This window comes from Narcine bancroftii, chromosome 8, assembly GCF_036971445.1.
Source record: "Narcine bancroftii isolate sNarBan1 chromosome 8, sNarBan1.hap1, whole genome shotgun sequence".
In the NCBI taxonomy this organism is placed as follows: Eukaryota; Metazoa; Chordata; class Chondrichthyes; order Torpediniformes; family Narcinidae; genus Narcine; species Narcine bancroftii.
Window position 1 is genome coordinate 20,380,340 of NC_091476.1, and position 20,987 is coordinate 20,401,326.

The following is a 20,987-nucleotide window of genomic DNA, read 5'->3' on the forward strand; positions in this document are numbered from 1 at the left end:
GACACACTTGAAGGAAGAGTGCATTTTTGTGATGAACAGCCATTTTAAAGAAGCAGCACTTTGAGCAGTAGCTTGGAAGGAAGGCTGTGCTGGAGTGGTTGTATGTGATAATGGACAATTACCACACTGTGACCAAAAGAAAGGTCACTTTGCACTGACCCTTGGGTTCTGGAAGTATTGTGAAAGTCACTCATTTCGGTTCCCCGAGAAAAGGGAAAGGGGAGTTGTGACTACCACTTGTCTGAAAGGACTTCACTCTGGAAATAACTCATCAAGGTTTCTTGAGTTTGCAGTAGTCTGTCTCTCAGTCTTACCCACCTCATTCGTAATCACTTCTTTGCATCAGTTTAAGAGTCTTCATGTGAATACTGGAATTTCTAAGACTGACTTTGGAATAACTTTCCAGAATTGTGCCTAAGTTGTAATGGGCTTGGGTATTCACACACACATATATAAGTAGATTCGCGTGTAGTGGGGGTTAAATTTAGATAAGCTAGATAATAAAAATATTATTTAAAAATTAACACCGTCTTGGCGATTTTCTATTGCTACTGGTCTGTGATGTAACATAATTGGGGTTCGTCAGGAATAACACCAAAATTGGAGCTTATTGCTCAATTAATTTTCAATTTGATTGATTAAATAAAAAAAAGAATTTAATCATTTTCATTTTTTTTAAAAAAGGCTTTTGCATGGAAAAATAGTATCAATGGACATTGATAAGTTTTTGGGATCGGCAGCAGGCAAAAAAGAATGAGTTGTTGACTATCACTCAAAAGTTGGGACTTGCGGTGGTAAAAAGGCAGAGATCAGAAAGTTATAGTTGACTAATATGTAGTAAAAGGGAAGTTTGAGGAGGAGGAGTTAAAACGATTTATCCCGAACAAATACCATGAGCAGCAGTCACCTGTAGAACAAATTGAATTAGAAAAACTTAATTTGTGGAAACAGAGAAACAAAGGCAGTTTGAGGAAGCAGAGAGGAAAAGCAAGTTTGAATTAGAAAAAATATAGACTTGCAGAAGCAGTTTGAGAGAGAACTAAAGCAGTTGAGCTAGAGTTATAAAATATAGAAGGAAGCAGAGAGGCAAAAGGAAGAAGAGAAGCATTGGGAGTTTGAGAAAGAAATTGAAACTTGGCAGGAATCTGCTAAATTGGCAGATGAGTACACTTTAATCCACAGGGTTAAGTTTGTGCTAAATGGAGCCTTCAAGAGGGGCAATGTGGAATATCCATGCAAGTTAGAATTCAGACCTGCTGGTAACATTAAGGATGAATTCAAATATTTTGTGACAGAGAGTTTGATTTCATTGATGGAACAGCGTCCACAAGTGTCAGTGAAAATCCTTCAAGCTACTGGTCACTCATGTTGGATGGTGTTTTGGAATTTAGTGGTGACACTGCCACAGGGTGAAATTAATTTGATTTGGGGGGTGACCCGGGGTCGATATCTCTGCACATGTTAATGTTGAAATTAGAATTAGTTAATGGGCCATGGAGATCTGTGGAGGGGGTCCTCGATATTATTTGGAAATGACCTTGCAGAGGGTAAAGTTGTCCCTGCAGTGAGGTTGACTACTAAGCCAGCCATTGATGAGACGAAGATAAATTTGGTTATATATCCAGCTTGTGATGCTTGTGAGGGTCACTTCAAACAAAACTTTGTCCCAGTTCATCTGTCTAATTTGAGTATTTTTCAGAATTTGGATTTTAAGTTGGCTCATCTTCAGCCATTGGAAAGGGAACAAATAAAATAGCTATTTTTGAAATTTAGGAACTTGTTTCCAGATGTGCCTAAAAGAACCCCAATAACTTGTCATGATGTTGGTGATGCCAGACCTATCAAACAAAATCCAAATTGAATGAATGTTGAAAAGAGTAACCTGGTAGATCAAGAGATTAAATATATGTAGAAGAATTATTTATTAGATATTCTATCTCAGATTGGAGTTCACCTTGTGTCCTGGAGCCTAAATCAGATTGCACATTATAGAAAAGTTAATGTGGTAATAGAGATAGATGCTTATCCTATTCCTAGGGTGGATGATTGTGTGGACAAGGTTGGTCAGGCTAAGTTTCTAATGAAGATGGACTTATTAAAAGGTTACTGGTGTAACCTTTAACAGTCAGAGGTAGGTAAGTTTTTGCATTTGTAATCTTGTTAGGGTTAATTAAATACAATATTCTACCATTTGGAACTGTTGAGAGTGAGGAAATAGGTTTGGTAGATCTCAAAGGCAAGGACTTTGAACACCATTTTGGTAGGGAAGGATTTTATTTACGGAAGGCATGTGGGAAATGGTAACTGATGCAACACACACACACACACACACACACACACACACACACACACACACACACACACACACACACACACACACACACACTGAACTGGTACACATAATGATCAAGGAAAAATCACTACGATGCCCCACCCCCCCTTGACTCAGTGCAGGCCCGGCTCTGTGTTACAAGGGACACTAATTAAATGCTCCCAACCCTTTTAACAGTGCACATCTTACCAACAGTTTCTCCTGCACCCCTTCCACATTTCCAGGCCTGGAGTGAAGCAGGGTAGTCCCAGGCTGGCAAAGAGAGAAAACAAAGAACACATGGTACCTTTATAGTGCTGGAGGTTCTACCCCTGCTCAATAGCAGGGAACAATGTCTTGGTGCCAGGAGGGTTCATCCATTTACAACAGTTAATGGCCCAAGGCCAAGTACAGGCAGGCTGGAGAGTCCAGTCCAGTTAATTTACATGGTACAATCAGCAAGATGCGCATTAATAGGCGGGGTGGAACTAAATCTTGATTGGCAGCTGGTGTGTCCCCTGAACAGCCACAACCCTTCCCAATACAGGGACATTCCAGAGAATGGTTAATTCTATAATTCAAGGTTTAATGCATACAAATTCTTATTATATTCCCAGAAATGACTCCTGGGAAGCACATCTCTCTGAGCTAGATAAATGGTTTGACAAACATTCAAAAGACCTTACTGTTAATTTAGATAAAAGTGAATTTGGCCATGTTACTGTCACTTATCTTGGGTGTGTAGTTGGTTAAGGCAAGTTGGCGCCAGTTCAGGCAAAAGTTCAAACAATTTCTGAGTTTCCATTCCCATGGGTAAGAAAGCTGTTAGTTAATTTTTGGGAATGGTAGAGTATTATGGAAAGTTTTGTAAAAATTTTGCTGATGTCGCCATTCCCTTAACTAATCTCTGAAGGAGGGTGAAAAGTTTGTTTGGACGGAACATTGTCAAGAAGCACTTGATAAACTGAAAGCCATTTTCTGTCGCCAGCCTGTGTTGACGTCACCTGACTGTAAGAAGGTATTTTCTTGAGCAGTAGATGTTAGCGATGAAGCTGCAGGAGCAGTGCTATTACAAAAAATAATTGCGATGATATTGACCATTATCCAAGAATTTCAATAAACATCAAAAGAATTATTCTACTAGAGAAAGAATTGTTGTCCCTTGTACTGGCTTTGCAGCATTTTGATATTTATATCTGCACTGTCAGGGACCACTTGTTATATATAGTGACCACAATTCCTTAGTGTTCTTTAGTAAAAGGAAAAAAAGATAGACAATTGTTAAACTGGAGTCTAATACTCCACTTTTCCATTTTTGTTCCATTCCATACACCACCCATGAATTTTTTTTTAACCTTTTTATAGATGATATTTTGAGCTGAGCATTTTGAAGGCATTTTTGTGTATTGTGCATGGAATTATTTACACATTTCAGTTTATTAATTTGTTCAACTGATAGGCATTTCTTTCCCAACTCAGATTGCCCTTGAAACAAAGTTATTTTCATATTAGTATCAGTACTGATATGAAAATCAGGGTCATCTTAATCTTGCTCTGTAAATCATTCTATGCCTCCTTAAATAGCGAGATGTCAATTTTACACCATTTGATTGTCTAAGTCAGTTTGATCAATATAAAACAGAAATTTTCCACGATGTAGAATAAGATTATAGTTTGAATTATGACATTTGTGATATTATTTTGATAAATATGTTGAATATTGAACAAGCAATAGTAACAAGTTGTCCTTAATGTTGTTCGTTAACATGGAACATTAAGATGTAAAACAAAAACACTTTAGTTTAGTTTAAGTATCGTTTTCACTCATTCCCCAGAGACCATGAAAAAAAACTAAACTTGCATTGACAACTGATATCAAATTATTAGTCACCCTTGAAATATTTTAGCATGTATTAAATTAAAGATTTATCTTGCCTTAGAAGATGTTTATTTTTAAGAAATAGATGAATGAAGATAAGAAAGGATGAAGCGTAAATTGGATCTTACAGAGGGCTCATTGTAAACAGTTTGTATTAGTGGCTATAAAGCCTCAAAATACAGAAGTGTTGGTTCGTACTTGGTTTTACATGTATTCATCTTCAGTTTTCAAAAAGTAATTGTGGATTATGATATAATCTAAAACAGCTGATAGCAAATCAGCAAACCATTTTCCCTTTAGTTTTTTACTCTTGTTCAAGTCAACAGGAAAAAAAGCATCAAGACCGATGTAAAATGACCTGTTTATTCAATATTACCTGATTTAACTTTTTGAGCAGACTAAATTACACTCATTGTGTATTTAACATGTATGTCATGTTCAGTGAAATCCACTGCCAATCATGATTCACAAAAAAATTTATAAAAAGAAGCAAACATGACGTTTCTGAATAAAATAAACCTAACCAAGCAATTGATAACTCACACATGAGAATGAAAGGAACATGTGTAAATTTAAGATTTATACCTTTTCAGAATTAGTTTATGGATGGATTTTTGTAATGTTGCTTCAAATTAGACCTCTTCCCCCCACCCCCCCTCTCTCTCTCTCTCTCTCTCTCTCTCTTTCATATGCCATATCATTATAATAGCTGTAGCAAGCAGTTAAAAGGTCCTGATGCTGAATGGCTAGGATTTACTAATCAAGTCCCGAGTTACCCATCACAACATATTCACCGGTGCAGATGGCTTCTCATAGCAACCAAGAGACTCAGGGCAATACTTGCAGTCCCCAGAGTCATCATGAAACTGCAGCTTAATGTTAGTGATGCAATTTCTCTGAGTAATTTTACTGGATTTCAAACTGCATGATGCACTGAAATAACACAGGCTGTGGATGGTGCTGCTGACAGAGCTGGGTATCTGAATGCTATCCTGTGCTGCACATTGATTGGTGCTGCCTGAAAGAAGGTAGCTGGAGGGATGCTTGCATCCTCAAGTCTTACACTGGCCAACATCGAGCGTTCTGCAGTTCCAGCTTTCGCCTCCGCTGACAAGGTCTGCCATTAACAGCAAGAAGCAGAAAGAAGAAGAGACAAAGAAGAGGGACTGTTCTTCTGAATTGAAAATAAAAAACAATTTGATTTTTTTCCCTTCTGTCTCAAAAGGTGGAAAATAATAAAATTTGAATTGAACAATAGTGTCAGTCATGAAAGCAAATTTGCACAAGAACCATCACTGCTGCAAGTGCCCAGAGTGCTATGAGGCAACCAGGATGGCAGCTCTCCGACGTATGGAACCACAGAATTACAGTGAATGGCAGCACGAACCGTACGGATATGGTGGCTTCAGTTCCCAGACACTGCCATCTTCATCAGGGGCTGCCGGCAGGAATAAAGCCAAGCTCATCCCAACCTCCCGTGATAGCGGGCCGATTAAAAGCCAAAATAAGAGCGTACCTAAGGTGAATGGCAACAGTGGGGGATGGTGGCCGGAGTGTACTTGTTCTACACGTGACTGGTATGAACAGGTATGGAAAGTGATATTATGTTCATTCAAACCTTTTTGAGATATGTACACTGAGTGCTGCTGTCTACTGCAGCACTAGGTAGGGGTTGGTGCATTTATCTGCTTGAATGATTTTTATGATACAATCTGTGATAAATGTCTTCAATAGGTATATCCCATTTCAGTGCCATTAATTGTTTACTGTAAATGATTAGGTTGGTTCTATAGTGTATAGGTGCTGCAATGTATGCAGTTTCTGAATGTAAATCAAGGACTTTTGCCTTCATCTGTATTTTGTTTTTTGTTTTCTCGTTTGCCACTTTCATACAATCCATCAGTCTGGACCAGCGTTATATCAGAAAAAAAATTGAAGCCAGCTAATTTATTTCATAATCTAATCCTAATCAGTAGAAAAACAAGATATGGTTAACTCTATGGAACCTAAAATAAAATGGAGACTGAAAAATCATTCACATTGCTATGAACAGCAAATGCCTACAAAAGGGTTTCATTGGGACTGATGCTAAGATAACATTGGTTTTTATTCAAAACATGTTGCTGTGTGGGTATGTGTGTCTACATATATGTGTGTGTGTGTGTGTAGCCTGTTGAATTCATTGCAGAATAATTCTGGGAAGGATTTTGCTTTTTGCAATGATTTCAGTTTTTTAAAAAATTGGATATGTTTTATTGGTGTTTATAATATATCTGATGTCCCACTATTTTTATCGGAATGGATTATAGGCTTTGTGTGTTGTTCCAGTGCCCCTCCCCCAAACAACCAATACTGCTGATTATATTAGACTTACATCAAATAAAGTGTTTGTGCAGGGCTGCACCATCCAGCAGGGAATGGGGAATGAAGCAATGGATAATCAACGTTCTGGAAATGAGAGCTGCTACTGCTTACAGTTCAATGATATCACACTTGGCTATTCAACACACTGACAATAACTTGACCTTTGTTGGAAATCGTCCTGTGCATTTCCATCACACCCCACTTTAAAAAAAACTATGCAGTATCCTGAGTTCCTTAAAAAGAAAAGACGACATAGCTTTGATGTGAGATGTGGAGTCGTTCATCTGTGATGTGTATGACATCACTGCTGAGCACATCTTACACCAAAAACCAAACCTTAACTCATTGAAGGCTTTCTCATAGCTGACCCTGCCAGATCCAAAATGGAGACTGCTATTATAAAGCATTAACTCTGTGCTGGCTAAACTGCCCTGTGCACAGAACATAATTAGCTCTCTCTTCAGTGGATTGGAGATGACCTGCTCCTAAAACAGCACTGAGGTAAATGCAAAACAAAATAACCTGAGATGAGGTTCTTCACTGATTAGAGTTTGAATTCCTAATTCTTATGAAAGATCATTGACCTGAAATGTTAATTTTGACTCTTCATCTGCTTTTCCAACATTTTCTGCTTTTATTTTAGGTCACTGAGCAATCAGTTTAAGGGTGAAGTTATTTTGAAAATTGTTTATATTTAAAGATATATATGAATCAAGTGGCTGTAAATGATTTCAGAGCTTGCAAAGTTCCTTGATAAGCAAGTCATGACATTTTAAATATACGGAAAATGGAGCCCCATCTGAAGAATACCTATCACATTTTTAATAAACACAATGTAGGGGGGGGGGGAGGAAAAATCACCTTTAGCATCTGAGAAAACCTTGCTGGTTCTACTAAAGTCTAATCATTCAGTTCCTTAGGAACACAGTAAGGGGAGGTGACTTAAACCATTGGCTGACACTAAAGCTTCCACTCACATCAGTAGCCAAAAATGAATTTCTCCCATCTTTCCAGATAGGTTTCTGAATAAACTTGCTTTAGTGCTATGTTTACGAATCATACAGCACAGGAATCCATTCACCCATTATTGTGCCTCTCCCGACTCTTTCAAAGACCTATCCAATGTGTCCTACTCCTTGCTCCTTCACTGCAGCTCAACCAACTTTCAATATGAACTGTTCATCCAATTATCTTGTAACATTTACCACTGAATCCGCTCCCAGCACCTTTTCACAGAGTATGTTCTGTTGTGTTAGCCCCAAGCTTCTTGTCCATACCTTGTTGTGAAGAGACTTCTGTAATGAAATGGAAATTTAAAAAATGAGCTAAATATGCGATATGCAGCAATGGTGAATGTATATTGAGCCATGGTTTGGTATTCTTTAATTTCAAAAATAAAATTTAATGATTTATGTAACTATATCATACATTTAGCATCTAAAATTGAAGGCAACCTTTTATCCCTTTTATGCCATTACCTATGACATTAAATGAGGACTTCAAAATTGTGGACTCAATTAAACCCATACGACACAACTGTGCACATACAGACTCTTCAGCCCATCTAGTCTGTGCTGAACTATTAATCTACCTAATTCCATCAACCTGTACCTGGACCATAGCCCTCTACCCCTCCCACCCATGTTGCCATTCCAAATTTCTCTTAAATGTTGAAATTGATCCTGCTTCAATCGTTTTCCACTGGCAGTTCATTCCACACTCTCACACCCTCTGAGTGAAGAAGTTACCCTTAAACCTTTCACCTTTCACCTTTAATTCATGTCCTCTTGTACTTGTCTCACCCAACCTCACTGAAAAAAGCTTGTTTGCATTTACCCTATCTATGCCCCTCATAATTGCAGGGTTAAAAGTGCTGGTAGCAACAATAAATTTTATTATTTTTATAATGTAAGGATCTTCAGAGGAATAGAAGTTCTTTGCAAAATAAAAATGGAGGTGTAAAGTATACAATGTAGTTACATGTATTTTAGTAAATCATAGCAACAAGTTTACCCATAGCACTTGAAATAAATGACCTAATTGTTGTGTATGTCACACGCACACACACAATATTTGATAGTTTTGGTTGAAGAATAGAGGTTGGTTGATTTATTGGAAAATCTACCTGTTAATCATTATGTACCTCGTTTGTAAATATGGAAGAACAGTGGCACAGCAGTTATGCTGCTTCACGACTTTAGGGACCCGACTTCAATCTTGACTGTTCTCTGTGATTGTGAGGGTTTGTTTCAGTTTCCTCCCGCTTCCAAATGAACCACTGGCTTTTCATTGGTTGATGGTGAAAAGATTCAAATGGGAGATATTTGGCATGTGTGAGAGAGAATAGTTTATAGAAGTAGAAGGAAATTAAGGAGAAGGAAAATGGAATGAAAGGGATTGCTCCCCTCGCGGCAGACGTGGACCAAATGGGCTGAATAGTCTCCTGTGTGGTGATGAGTAAGTAGATATCACTGTGTATATATCCATCTGGACAGTCTTTAGTCAGGTTCTGGATTTGACAACTCATTTGAAAGACAGCATCTTGGGTAATGCAAATCTTCATCAGTACTTCATAGAAGTGTCAGCTGAAAAGCATTCTCACTCAAAAGTGAGACAAGTTGATAGTTAATTGAGTGGCATATTAGAAAATTGGCCAAACAATTCAAATTGAACTCCCTTATGATTTGATAAGTAACCTCACCAAGCTGTATGGTTCTTTATGATCTCTGACTCTAATTGTGGTCTGTGCTCACTTAACTGATATAAAATAATTCAATAGCTGACTGAAGCTATCCCAGGGTGAGGGAACGAAAACAATTTGAGCTCTCACATCTACTTTCTGTTTGACCAATTGAACCTTATGTGGATATCCAACAAGGGAGGCCTATTATGCACATGATATGCACTAAAACTAAATTCCTTATGCTTTAGATTACCTTTATACCACAATAAATTAAACTGCTTGCATTTAGAATTATCCAAATAAAATAATCATGTTGCAAATTACAAACTGCCCACACTTTCCTAAGTGAACTGATCAAATCATTTCTATAGATCGGCTGCTTTCTTGTGGAGCTGAGGATAAATAAGGTAGTTGTGGTCTAGGAGACCATTTCTGCAAATGCAGCTGGTGCAGACATTTTTGGCACTCCTGCACAAGCAGGAGCTGAAACGTACTGAAATTAACAACTGCACTCACTCCACCCATAGAAATAAAGCGCTGTCCTACAAAGAAAAACCTTCATTAAGCAATCTTAATCTTTTGTATTTTGGGGTAGATCAAAAGCAGATTTACCTTTTTAAAATGAGGTATCCACAAGACCTTTTTGGCCCTCAATAATATTTGAACTTTATTCATCACAACCTGTGAGCTTGTGACCTGGCACCTCCTTTATTCTTCCATCACTTTTATGCCACTTGACCAGTCTTGGTTCATTGTGAACTATGTAAATGCATGCTTGGAGAAGCAGTTAATCTGGCGAAGCAGGCACTGTATCTTGGCATATGTGACAATAAACACGAACTCAAACTTGACTTGAACTGTAAAAAGAGAATGACATTGTACACCATTTGACTAGTTGAGTTTCTCCAGCGTGTTTTTATTTAAATGACATAAAGGAAACATTTCAGCTAAATCTTTTGCACAGAGAGCAGTAGATGGCATGGAACAAGCTTCCAGGAGTAGTGATGGAAGCAGATATGATCATTTAAGGTACAATATGATAGCAGATACTTTAAGGAGGATTAGCTCCTGATTAATCTATCATTAAATACTCTTTAGTCAATTTGACTCATTCCCTGTGATCTAGAAAAGCAGTGAGTGCTGCACTGTGTCATAACAATATCTTAGCCTTGGAGCTAAAAATCTATGCTCCAGAACTAGGTGTGGTTCTAGTTAAGATGCTTCACTTTGAATACAATATTGCCAATTTACCAGTGTGACCTGTCCATTTAAGAAAAAGCAGAACAAATCAGGTTGGTCAATTAACTTTCTCACACACATTCTCATTTGACAATAAAGCAATTGAAAGATTTAGCAAGAATGCTATCAGGCAGCTTTTATTCTCTTTTCCTAGATGCACTTATCCTTAGCTGAGGCCTACCAAGATAATGATGCCTGACTTCATCAAAACCTTGGTCTAATTATGAGTACCGAAATCAAGGGGATACAAATAACATAATTGTTAGCATTAATCCAACAATGGAACCATGAACCAGTTAGACCAATCTCATGGAGAATCAGGAAAGCCCTCTGAAGACAGATGCGGTATAGGAGATCGTTCATCTCAATCCTCAGGAATGGCAGCCAGAGTTCCTCAGGGCAATTTCTCAGCCCAACAACCTTTGACTTTTCAAGAAAGCCTTATTATAAGATGATTTGTCATACAGTTTGTTAATGATTGCTATTGTGCTCAGCTCAACTGGCTGTTCATTTCATAATGAAGCTATCAATTCTCTAGAAATCATCCAGGCTTTGCTGATAATTGAACAAATAGCATTCATGCCAGTTAAACATCAGACAACAACCTTCTCCAAGAGGAGTCTGTCAACTTCTCTTTAAAGCTTAAATGGCTTAACAATTGCCTAATCAGCCATTAGTAGGGATCACTAGTAACCAGAAACTTAACAAGATCAGCTGCTTAAATATTATGATGGCTAGAGCAAGTTAGATGTACAATGTGGATAGTGCACCACAAGATCTCCCAGAGCCTTTCTGTGGCCTAAAAGGTGAAAGTCACAACAATTATGGAACATAGACCACTTTTCTGGGTGAATGAAACTGCGTCACAAGATGTTCACACCCTCACCTCATCATCTTCTTGAATAGCATGCCATCTACCAGCCAAATATCTGTTTGCTTATCGCATGTCAAATTTTGTAGCATTATCTATGGATGCACTGTAAAAATTGGCCATGGCATATTAAGCAGAACTTCCCAAGTTCTTAATACCCACTAAGCAGTGCTGTTGAATTGGTGGGCCGTAGCCTCTAGTCTCCTTTCAACTCATATAGCACCCTAGTTTGGATTTGTTCTGCTGTTCTTCTATATATGTTTTATAATCCTGCACAAACTTCAGGAGAATCTTCACCATATGAACTGCTGTGATTCAAAAGAAAGGTCACAAATCCTTTATGAACAATTTGGGATAATCAATAAATGCCACTTTATAAAACAAAGAATTGCTGGCAGAACTCAGCAGGTCAGACAAAAATGGGTAGAAATAGTCAATCAACTTTTCCGGTCTGAGCCCCTTGAGTTTCTCCAAAAATTCTTTGTTTATTCAAAATTCTAACATCTGCAGTACCTGATGACCCATTTTAACTATGTAATTGAATATGTTTAAAATGTTTAATGTGCATCATTCAGTTAAGTATGAAATCCTTGACATAAAATCCATGCATATTGTAAGAGAGTGACATGAGTTTCTCATAGTGAATAGATGTCACCATAAAGGATTTAAAACTGAAACTTAAACATTGTGATTGAGTGTCTATAAAGTAACGAGACTTCACACGAATGTAATAAGATCTTGGCAGTGAATTAGAAGACAATAACTCTGAAAGACAGCAGTAGCCGTGCCATGTGGACTCAGCCTAATCTTTTTCCCTAGAGAAGAGCTAGATGAAACACAATATAGATGAGTGATGAAGAAGTAATTTATTCAGATTCAACCACAGGTTAGTAGATGATGAACAGCAGTTCTACTCTGCATACAGCAGCAAAGAATTCTTTAAATCATAAGTGGGTGACAGATTCAGCAACCAGAAACTATAAATTCTCTGCCTAGTTCTTGCAAAATATTGAAATCAAAACTTAAAGCATTTGTAGGATGTCATGTATTTATTAATAATAATAACTTACCTTTATAGCCTAGAGAAGAAAGAGTGGTTTAGAAATTCATCCCTACTAACATGTATTGTTGAGTGTCCCATTCCACTTTGAAAATTCATTAGCAAAATATTAACTCTTCATCTTTCCACAGATGTTACCTGATTTGATGAATATTGACAACATTTATTTTCATGTTTACACCTCAGCCTAAGTTAAATATGTTTCTCTGATTTTACTGGAACAATCCTTAAATGTAAGGTTTTTCTTCAATTTTGCATGATCCTTCTCTTTTGCAGAAAGGTCTCACAGCAGTAAATTTGTTAGAGCACCAGTTATACTCCCTTTGTAAACTCTAGGGCAGTCTGTTTAATCTTCTCTGATTTTCATATTTGACTATTATGCAATTAACATTGGCACCATTTATATTTGAATCATATCAATACTTTCAAGTTTTTTGAAACTATTTTGTTATGTGGCAAATATTTACTCACTACGCTTGTGCAATCTTCACTGAATAGATACTTAACGTTTTAAGTAACAATAAAATGGATTTTTACAGAAAGATAGAGCTTCCATTTATAAGGCATTTTGATGTCTAGAGAATGTCTCAGCATGCATCACAGCGAATTAATATTTCAAGAGTCGTCACCGTTGTAATGCAGAAAACAAACCTATTGGACAAACTGCATTTGGTAAATAACCAGGTGTCTGCATTAGTTATTTTGATTGATGCCCGAAGATGAAGAGAATCACCTTGCTTTTTTTAAAATTGTTCCCATTGGGATATTTTACATTCAGGGTATTGGTACACAACTGAAGAATAAGTGTCTGTAACAAAAACTCCTTCAGTGCTGAAATGAAGTGTCAATTTAACTTGGGAGAGGGATTTGAACCCACAAATACTTTAGATAAAGTGTGAAACTTAAACAATAAGGCCCCTCTGTAACTCCTCCATTTTCTCTCTCCCACTAATACTACTTGTCCTATGGAATTCTCTCCAGCAGAGAGCCTCTGCACTCACCTATGTCTCTCCCCTCTAAGTAATGGGCTGATGCCTCTGTTGTTGAGGGTCAAATGTTAGTTGTTCCTATGCCATTTTCCATTAATAATATTCATATTAACAATAAAAATCAGATGGCAATGATAACATCAGTATTCTTCTGTTAATTGATGCTCCTACACTGTGCAACTTACAAATACAGAATATGGCAGATAGGTACTGAAGAAACACATCCCTTCATCTGACTTGTTCATCTGTGCTTCCTCTTTTTATCAAGCAAGATTATTCACAGGAAATTGGAGATACCTTTATCAACAATATATTGAAAATAGAAAAATACACAATAAATATGTTCATAAATTATAATCATAATTTTTAATATTAAAAAATTAACCACTCTTGGGGAAAAAAAGGAAATAGTGTGCAATTAAATTGAGCTTTTATAATCTCTGGATAACTCAAAAGGACAAATAGATTTATAGATTCTGCTTGAACAACATTTTGTGATGAAGAAACTAACGTGTGTAAACATTCTTTGTAACCTTTCCTTTCAGGCCTTTATTATTTGCTTAAAAGGTTACTTACTCATAATTTTTTTTACCAGCTATGGAAACAATTTATTATTATGCACGATTACATGCCTGTTCACAATGTTAAAGAGCACAATGAAATCATCCCTTAACCACCTAATATTTAATGAATAAAAGGTCTAAATGTTATTTCTTTTCATAACTGCAATTCTTTATTCCTGTTAATATTCTATATCACCTTTTTTATTTATTAAATTTCTGAAATTGCATTTAACAAAATTAGATCAATATTCCAAAATGATCATTTTTGTGTTACTTTTGTTTTCACTACATATGCATATTTGAAAAAAACAAGGATTTTATTTTTCTATGGCCTACCTCTAGTCCTTTTAAAATATACCTGTTTAAAGTGTATTAGCACGTTAATTCTTAAGTTAAAATAGATTAGTTGAATAGATTTGTCATTTCACCTGAGGTATTTAATGTACATTTGATTCAAGGACTGGCTATTGTAAATGATATTAAAAATAAGCAACTTCTCTCCCTTCGAAGTCCAACTAAGTACGTTGCAAACAATAATATTCATTACCATACATATGAAGGATGGTACATGTCTGGATGATTTTGCTGATATATTTAAATTTTGCCCTATAGTTCATGAGGTTATCTCAGCATCTAATGTGTTTATTTCTAGTAACACTCATAAATCAACATCCAAGAGGTATGGTATATATTGATACTGAAGGATTATGGGTAGCACTCCCTTCAGGGTTTCAAACAAAATTAACCATGAATAGAAAGTGTATTACAATTTTAATAGAATAATAATAGATTCAAGTAAGAAAACAGTTAACACTGAAAATTATTGTAAATTACTACAACCATCATGAGTTTAGTAATTTCCTGTAAAGTATTTTGAAGCTAAGATAAGGTTAAAATAATAATTAAAATTATTATTTCCACAGTAGACTTTGAACCTGGGTTGGTTTGTAAAGATAGTGTGTTAGTGCTCCTCCTGACCACTAGTGGGAGTCAGAGACTAGTTTGTGGCAGATCAGATAGATTTCAAGACAGATGCCTCCATACTGTCCAGAGTGAGTTCTTTAGCTAATAAAGTGTAGTCATTTTAAAAAAAAGTTTCTTTATTACAATAAAAGAAATATCACGTTTATGAAGCACCACTGAAAAAAATTAGGATCAATTGTGCTATCCTGTTCCTTCAACCAGTATAGATTTTAATAACCAGAATTTATTGTCATGAACAAGTCATGATATTTGGTGTTTTGTGGCAACATCATAGTGCAAACATTCATATTATAAACCATCTTACAACACTTACTATAAATATTGCTTGAAAATAAGGCGTTGTCTTTGGTTCATTGATTATTCAAGAATAAAATCATAGTGGGGAAAAAGCTGTCCTTGTGCCATCTTTAGGCTCCTGTACCTTTCTCCTGATGGTAGCAGAGTGAAGAGGGCATGGCCTGGATGGTGGGGGTCTTTGAGGATAGAGGCTGCTTTTTTAATAATGTCACAGGCCAAGTTAGTAACCCTCTGGAATTTATTTTTGTCCTGCGAGTTGGCATCTCCATACCAGACAGTCATGCAACCAGCCAGAATGCTCTCCGTGGTACACCTGTAGAGGTTTATGAGAGTCACCTCACAAAGTATAGCCGCTGGCAAGCCTTCTTTATGATTCCATCAACATGGAGGCTCCAGGACAGATCCTCAGAGATGTTGACACTCAGGAAGTTGAAGTTCTTGACCCTCTCCACTACTGAGCCCTTGATGAGGACTGGGTTGTGTTCCCCTGACTTTCTCCTGAAGTTCACAGTCATCTCCTAGGTTTTGCTGACATTGAGCACAAGGTTGTTGTCATTACACCATTCAATGAGCTGATCTATCTCTCTCCTGTACGGTTCCTCAATGCTGTTTGTGATTCTGCCGACAACTGTGGTGTCTTTGGCAAACTAATAGATAGCATTGGAATTGTGCCTGGCCACACACTCATGGGTGTATAATGAGTAGAGCAGTGGCCTATGCACTGTTGATCATCAGTGAGGGGGAGACGTTGTTTCCAATTCTGATGAGAAATTCAAGGATCCAGTGCAGAGTGGGGTACAGAGGCCTAGAGTTTGTAGCTTCTTGACCAGCACTGAGGGAATAATGGTATTGAAGGCCGAGCTGTAGTCGATGAAGAGCAGCCGAATGTATGAGTTGCTGTTTTCGAGATGATCTAGAGCTGAGTGGAGAGCCTGCAATACTGCATCAGCTGTGGAGCGATTGTGACGATAGGCAAATTGCAGTGGGTCCAGATCTTCGCCTTGGTACGTGTTAATTCTGGCCTTGATCAGCCTCTCAGAGCATTTCATCACAGTAGAAGTTAGTGCTACTGGCCAATAGCTTTAGCAAATCCTTGATCACTTTAGTTGGTTGAATGACAGACAGCATGATCACAGAGTCCAGTCATTAAAATTGTCAGATGTTAATGTCATTCATGTGCATAGGAGCACTTCCCATTTCAATATTTAAGTCACATTAAAATAGGGCTAGCCTCTTCATTGACTGCGGTCTTTTTCATTCATCCAATTCATCTTTAGAATAAAAAAAATATTTTGTATCTCACAGCCTCCAACAGAAATCTATTCCATGCACAATATTAACAATATTCCTTTTCTAAAGTTATCTTTTTTCATATTTTTGACAGCTAAAACTAAAAAATTGAACTATACTTTTCACTGCTGAATATTTATTAAATTTATCTTTCCAATCTAGCTACTTACCAGAATAAGCAATTTCATATGTTTTATTCTCTTCTGCTCATCTGCCATAAGATTTAAATTTGATTGTCCTTTACTGTTCCATTTCAGGTAATATCCATATTTCCTTATGACAAGGAGGCCCATTGAGTTTCTGCCAGTTCATAGATGAATCATACTCCCCACTCATTTTCCATGGAACGTATTGTCCCAGATTCCTATCTATTTTCACTAGATTCTATTACTCTCAGGGCAATTTAAAGTGGCCAGTCACAACCACAAATCTTTGGGTTTTAGGAGGAAACTGATGCCCCCTGTAGAAACCCATGTGGTTACAGGGAGATTGTGCTTAATCCAGGTTGGGACTGAACTCAGGCCGCTGGAGTTGCGAGGCAGCAGCTTTACTCGCTGCGCACCTGTGCTACCCTCAATGTTTGGAATCATTATTGTAATACAATTATGGTTTTTACACAGTTGCTGTGTAACAGGAATTTTTCACAAATTTCTCACAATGCAGGCTGTGTAAAAATTCAGAAATTTTTCCTGCGGCAGTCCTAGACAATTTTGTGGTCTGCCTGCAGTTCTGGTCACCTCATTATAGGAATGATATGGAAGCTATGGAGAGGGTGCAGAGGAGATTGACCAGGATGTTTTTGCCTGGATTGGGAAACGAGTCTTATGAGGCAAAGTGAGCAGAGCTGGGACTTTTCTCTTTGGAGTGTGGAAGGTTGAGAGCTCTACAAGATTATGAGGCATAGATAGGGTGGACAGCCAGCATCGGTTTCCTAGGATCATCAAACCCAGAGGGAAAATGTACAAAGTGAAGGGAAGACATCAGGGTAAGGTTTTTTACAGAGAGTTGTGTGTGCCTGGAATGCCTTGCCAGGGATGGTGGTGGAAGATAAAACATTGGGGGCATTTGAGAGATACATGGTTGAAAGAAAAACAGAGAGTTACAGGATAGGAACAATTTAGTACTTTTTTTAAGGAAGGGATATATGGGTCAGCACAACATTGAGGGCTGAAGGGCCTGTTCTATGTTTTAAACTGAACTGCAGGCAGTCTGCAACAAAGGGCTGCTAATGAATACGATAAATATGATGGTGCACGAGGACATGTTCAGTTCGCAACACGGCAATGTGGGATTTTTAAATGTGCACGCATGAAACGCATGAAATTAAGGTTCGTTTGAACAATGCTATACATACTCGCTACTCAGTTTAACATGATCTGTGGATCGAGAGCCATTTTGCTCTTCTGTCCGGAGGCTTTTTTGGACGCGGATGAATTACATCACAGTCGACGTTGACCCACGACCAGCCTACGAATATACTGCGACTTAGGTATTTCGTGTAAAGTCCTTCCTGTGTGAACAACCGCTCAGGAAGGTAAATGTGAAAATTGTCAATGGGAAGTTAACGCAGCAGCTGTGTAATAACCACAAATGAATAAAATTACAGACAAGATTCCAGGTACACCTTTACTCGGTTACATAGGAGGTTTGTGCTTCAGGCTACTATGATTCAAGCTGCAATTATCTTCCCTTTCTTTTGTTGTTGCTTCATTCATAGTCTTGTATAGTTTTTAGACTGCAGGCATGTAACGGCACAATCAAGGAATTTTACCGCTACACAGGCAGTCTAAAAAGGAATTTTGAGTCAATTCCTGCACTGCAATTTATCCTGCAGGATCCCTACAACTTTTTGGAGGAAGTCTGCAGTGTAAATCGTTAACGGTCATCCACTCTGCTGCATGTCCAACCACTGGGACTGTAGCACTCAGTGTGAATGACCACACAGACAGTAATTATGTCAATTTTTTTCAGCGATTTTTCCCATCATTGCAGTCTAAAAAAGATATAAATGAAGTGTTACCCCACACAACAATCTATGTTATGTTGATTATCTTGGATCTGCAGTGTACATTCTTGTTGATTATTTCCCTTATCTCATCTCAGAACTTTGCATTTATCACATTAAGTAGCAATTGAGAATTCAGGTCCTTTTGTTCGAGAATGTTCCCAACCTATTTTGACGAAATTAGAAGCATTGTTTTCATTCTCAGCTCCAAGTATCCTGTGTGTAGTGTTAACATCCATGGTCCCAATATGAATCTTTCTGTCATTCCTCTGGTGTCCCTCTGCTCTCCATTATCTTTAGGCACTTTTACACAGCTGCTCCACTGGCAGTGTAAAAATGTCCTGACAGAATTTATTTGCTAAATTCCATCCCATAATTTTTCCTCCAAGACCCCCTACACATTTTTATGGAGCAACTGCAGTCTAAATTGACCGCAGGCACTCCATAAGGAACTGGGTTAATGATTACAATGTTCACCTTCTGACAAACTCCACAACACAGGAAGCCAATATAAAAGTGTTAAGGAAAAGTCCTGTGTAAACGACGACTCTGGAGGTAAGTATGCAATTTTTTAAATTGAATTTTTCCTTTATTTTTGAGTGAAAATCCTATTTGTTTCCTTGAAGACTTGAGCAAATGTGTTAGGAAAAGTTTCCTTTCTATAAATCAATGATGTTATCTTCTCATATCCAATCTGCATCTTTCTTGTTCTTTTTTTCAAAGCTTTTTGTTTGTTTTCAACTTTATAAATGTATGGTTAAATGTTATTTCAAAATATATCTTAGCGATATGCTAGTGGTCAATTTTGATTGGTACTTGGAGCTACATTATTCTTGTAACATATTCCTTTAATTTATTTGAACACCTTGATGAAATTAATATTTCTCTTAATACCTTCAATCTACCCACCCATCCTGCCACCACAAAATGTTCAAGTTCTTTAGCTGGTTCTTACCATTTCTTAAAATGATATGCGTAACTTTTTGTCCACCTGAGCTAAACGTGTGGAGAATTCCAACAATGGGCAATTTCAATGGGTCAGCATGATTGGGATAGCAGTTAGTGCAACATATTTACAGCGCCAGTGATTGGGACTGGATTTCGAATCCTGTGCTGTCTGTAAGGAGTTGGTTCATTCTCCCCGTGTCTGCGTGACTTTTCCCGGGGCTCTGGTTTCCTCCCACCATTCGAAACATACTAGGAGTGTAGGTTAATTGGGTGTAAATTGGGACAAAATGCTGTATGTCTAAATTTTTTTTAAATTAAAATTCACTTAGATTCTGTAAATAGAGGGGAGGACGAGGAACAGAGGAGAAATGCTAGATAAACCAGTTTGCACTTTTCATTCATGCATTTCATCTGCCTGGAGCTTCCTGAAAATAAACATGGAAAATACTGGTTAAAAAAAAATGCACCTGACGATGTTTACTTGTACAGACTCACGTTTCCAAAATCAATGAATGCATTCAGTGAACCGGTGCGGACTCGAAAGGCCAACATGGCCTGTTTCCGCTCCGTAAATGGTTATATGGTTATATGGTTATATTTGTGCAACTGGTCTTGACGATCGAATCCATCACTGGTGCAATTTCATTATAGCTTTCATTAAAGGTTTGTATGACAGGTCATCACTCAAGTGCTAGGGTATTCCTGCACCCATCATTTCATAGGTATGTTGTTTTCCAAGAAAAGGGAATTCACCATTTTTATTATAAAATCCAGCAATACAGACCACTTCACTTCTGCAGTGTTGCAATCCACAATTGCAGTGAGCCAAAGAGCTGTGAGAAAAACGACAGTGCCACATCTGCTAAAGCAAATTGACTGCTCTGGACCAATTCCACTGTTTGCTTGCACCCTATGTCCCCTTACTTCCAATTTAATTCTATTCGGGTAAAGAGCAACAATTCCACGGAATTGCAAATGGTCCAGAACTTGAAAATAGAATCATGTACATCAGTGCTTGTTGCCATAGCAGCTGCACAATTCCTTCATCCTGCACTGTCAATTGTGCCAACATTATTTATCTCCAGAGGCAATTGGTGAGCCAAAGATATGCATTTGCAGCCATAGATCACACCACCAGTATTACAGTGAAATGGCAAAAAGATTGAATTGCCTCTCAGCATACCAAGTATTTAATGAGGTTAACATGGCACAGGAAGGAGAGAGAAAAAAAACAACCTCTACGATTAAAAAAAGAAAATTTATAAACCAACCAAGCACAGAGGATAAAATCTTGGATGGATTGTGTTGTGGTGTTAAGCGAGGTTAGGGAAAATAGAGCAAAAGGGCTATTAGACATACATAAAAATTAATTAGAAAATGTAAAACTGCCAGAGGACTGACAGACAATTAATATTGGAGTATTTCTACATTGAAAAAATACAAACAGAAAATACTTTGGGCAGTTAAATTAGTTGTAGTGAAATAGCACTAATTTAATCATGAA

At 37.5% G+C, this 20,987-nt stretch overlaps 1 protein-coding gene and 1 long non-coding RNA gene across 4 annotated transcripts in view; one reads left to right on the forward strand and one right to left on the reverse strand.

Moving 5' to 3' along the window:
* Window positions 1–20,987, forward strand: part of LOC138740440 (disks large homolog 3-like) — a 379,720-nt gene that overhangs the window by 114,283 nt on the left and 244,450 nt on the right. The window lies entirely within an intron of this gene.
* The window catches only part of LOC138740443 (uncharacterized), a 103,229-nt gene continuing 97,371 nt past the window's right edge, over window positions 15,130–20,987 (reverse strand). For both annotated transcript variants that reach the window (XR_011342916.1, XR_011342917.1), the window contains exon 4: window positions 15,130–16,511. This is a non-coding gene — a long non-coding RNA (uncharacterized lncRNA). The remainder of the gene's footprint in view (window positions 16,512–20,987) is intronic.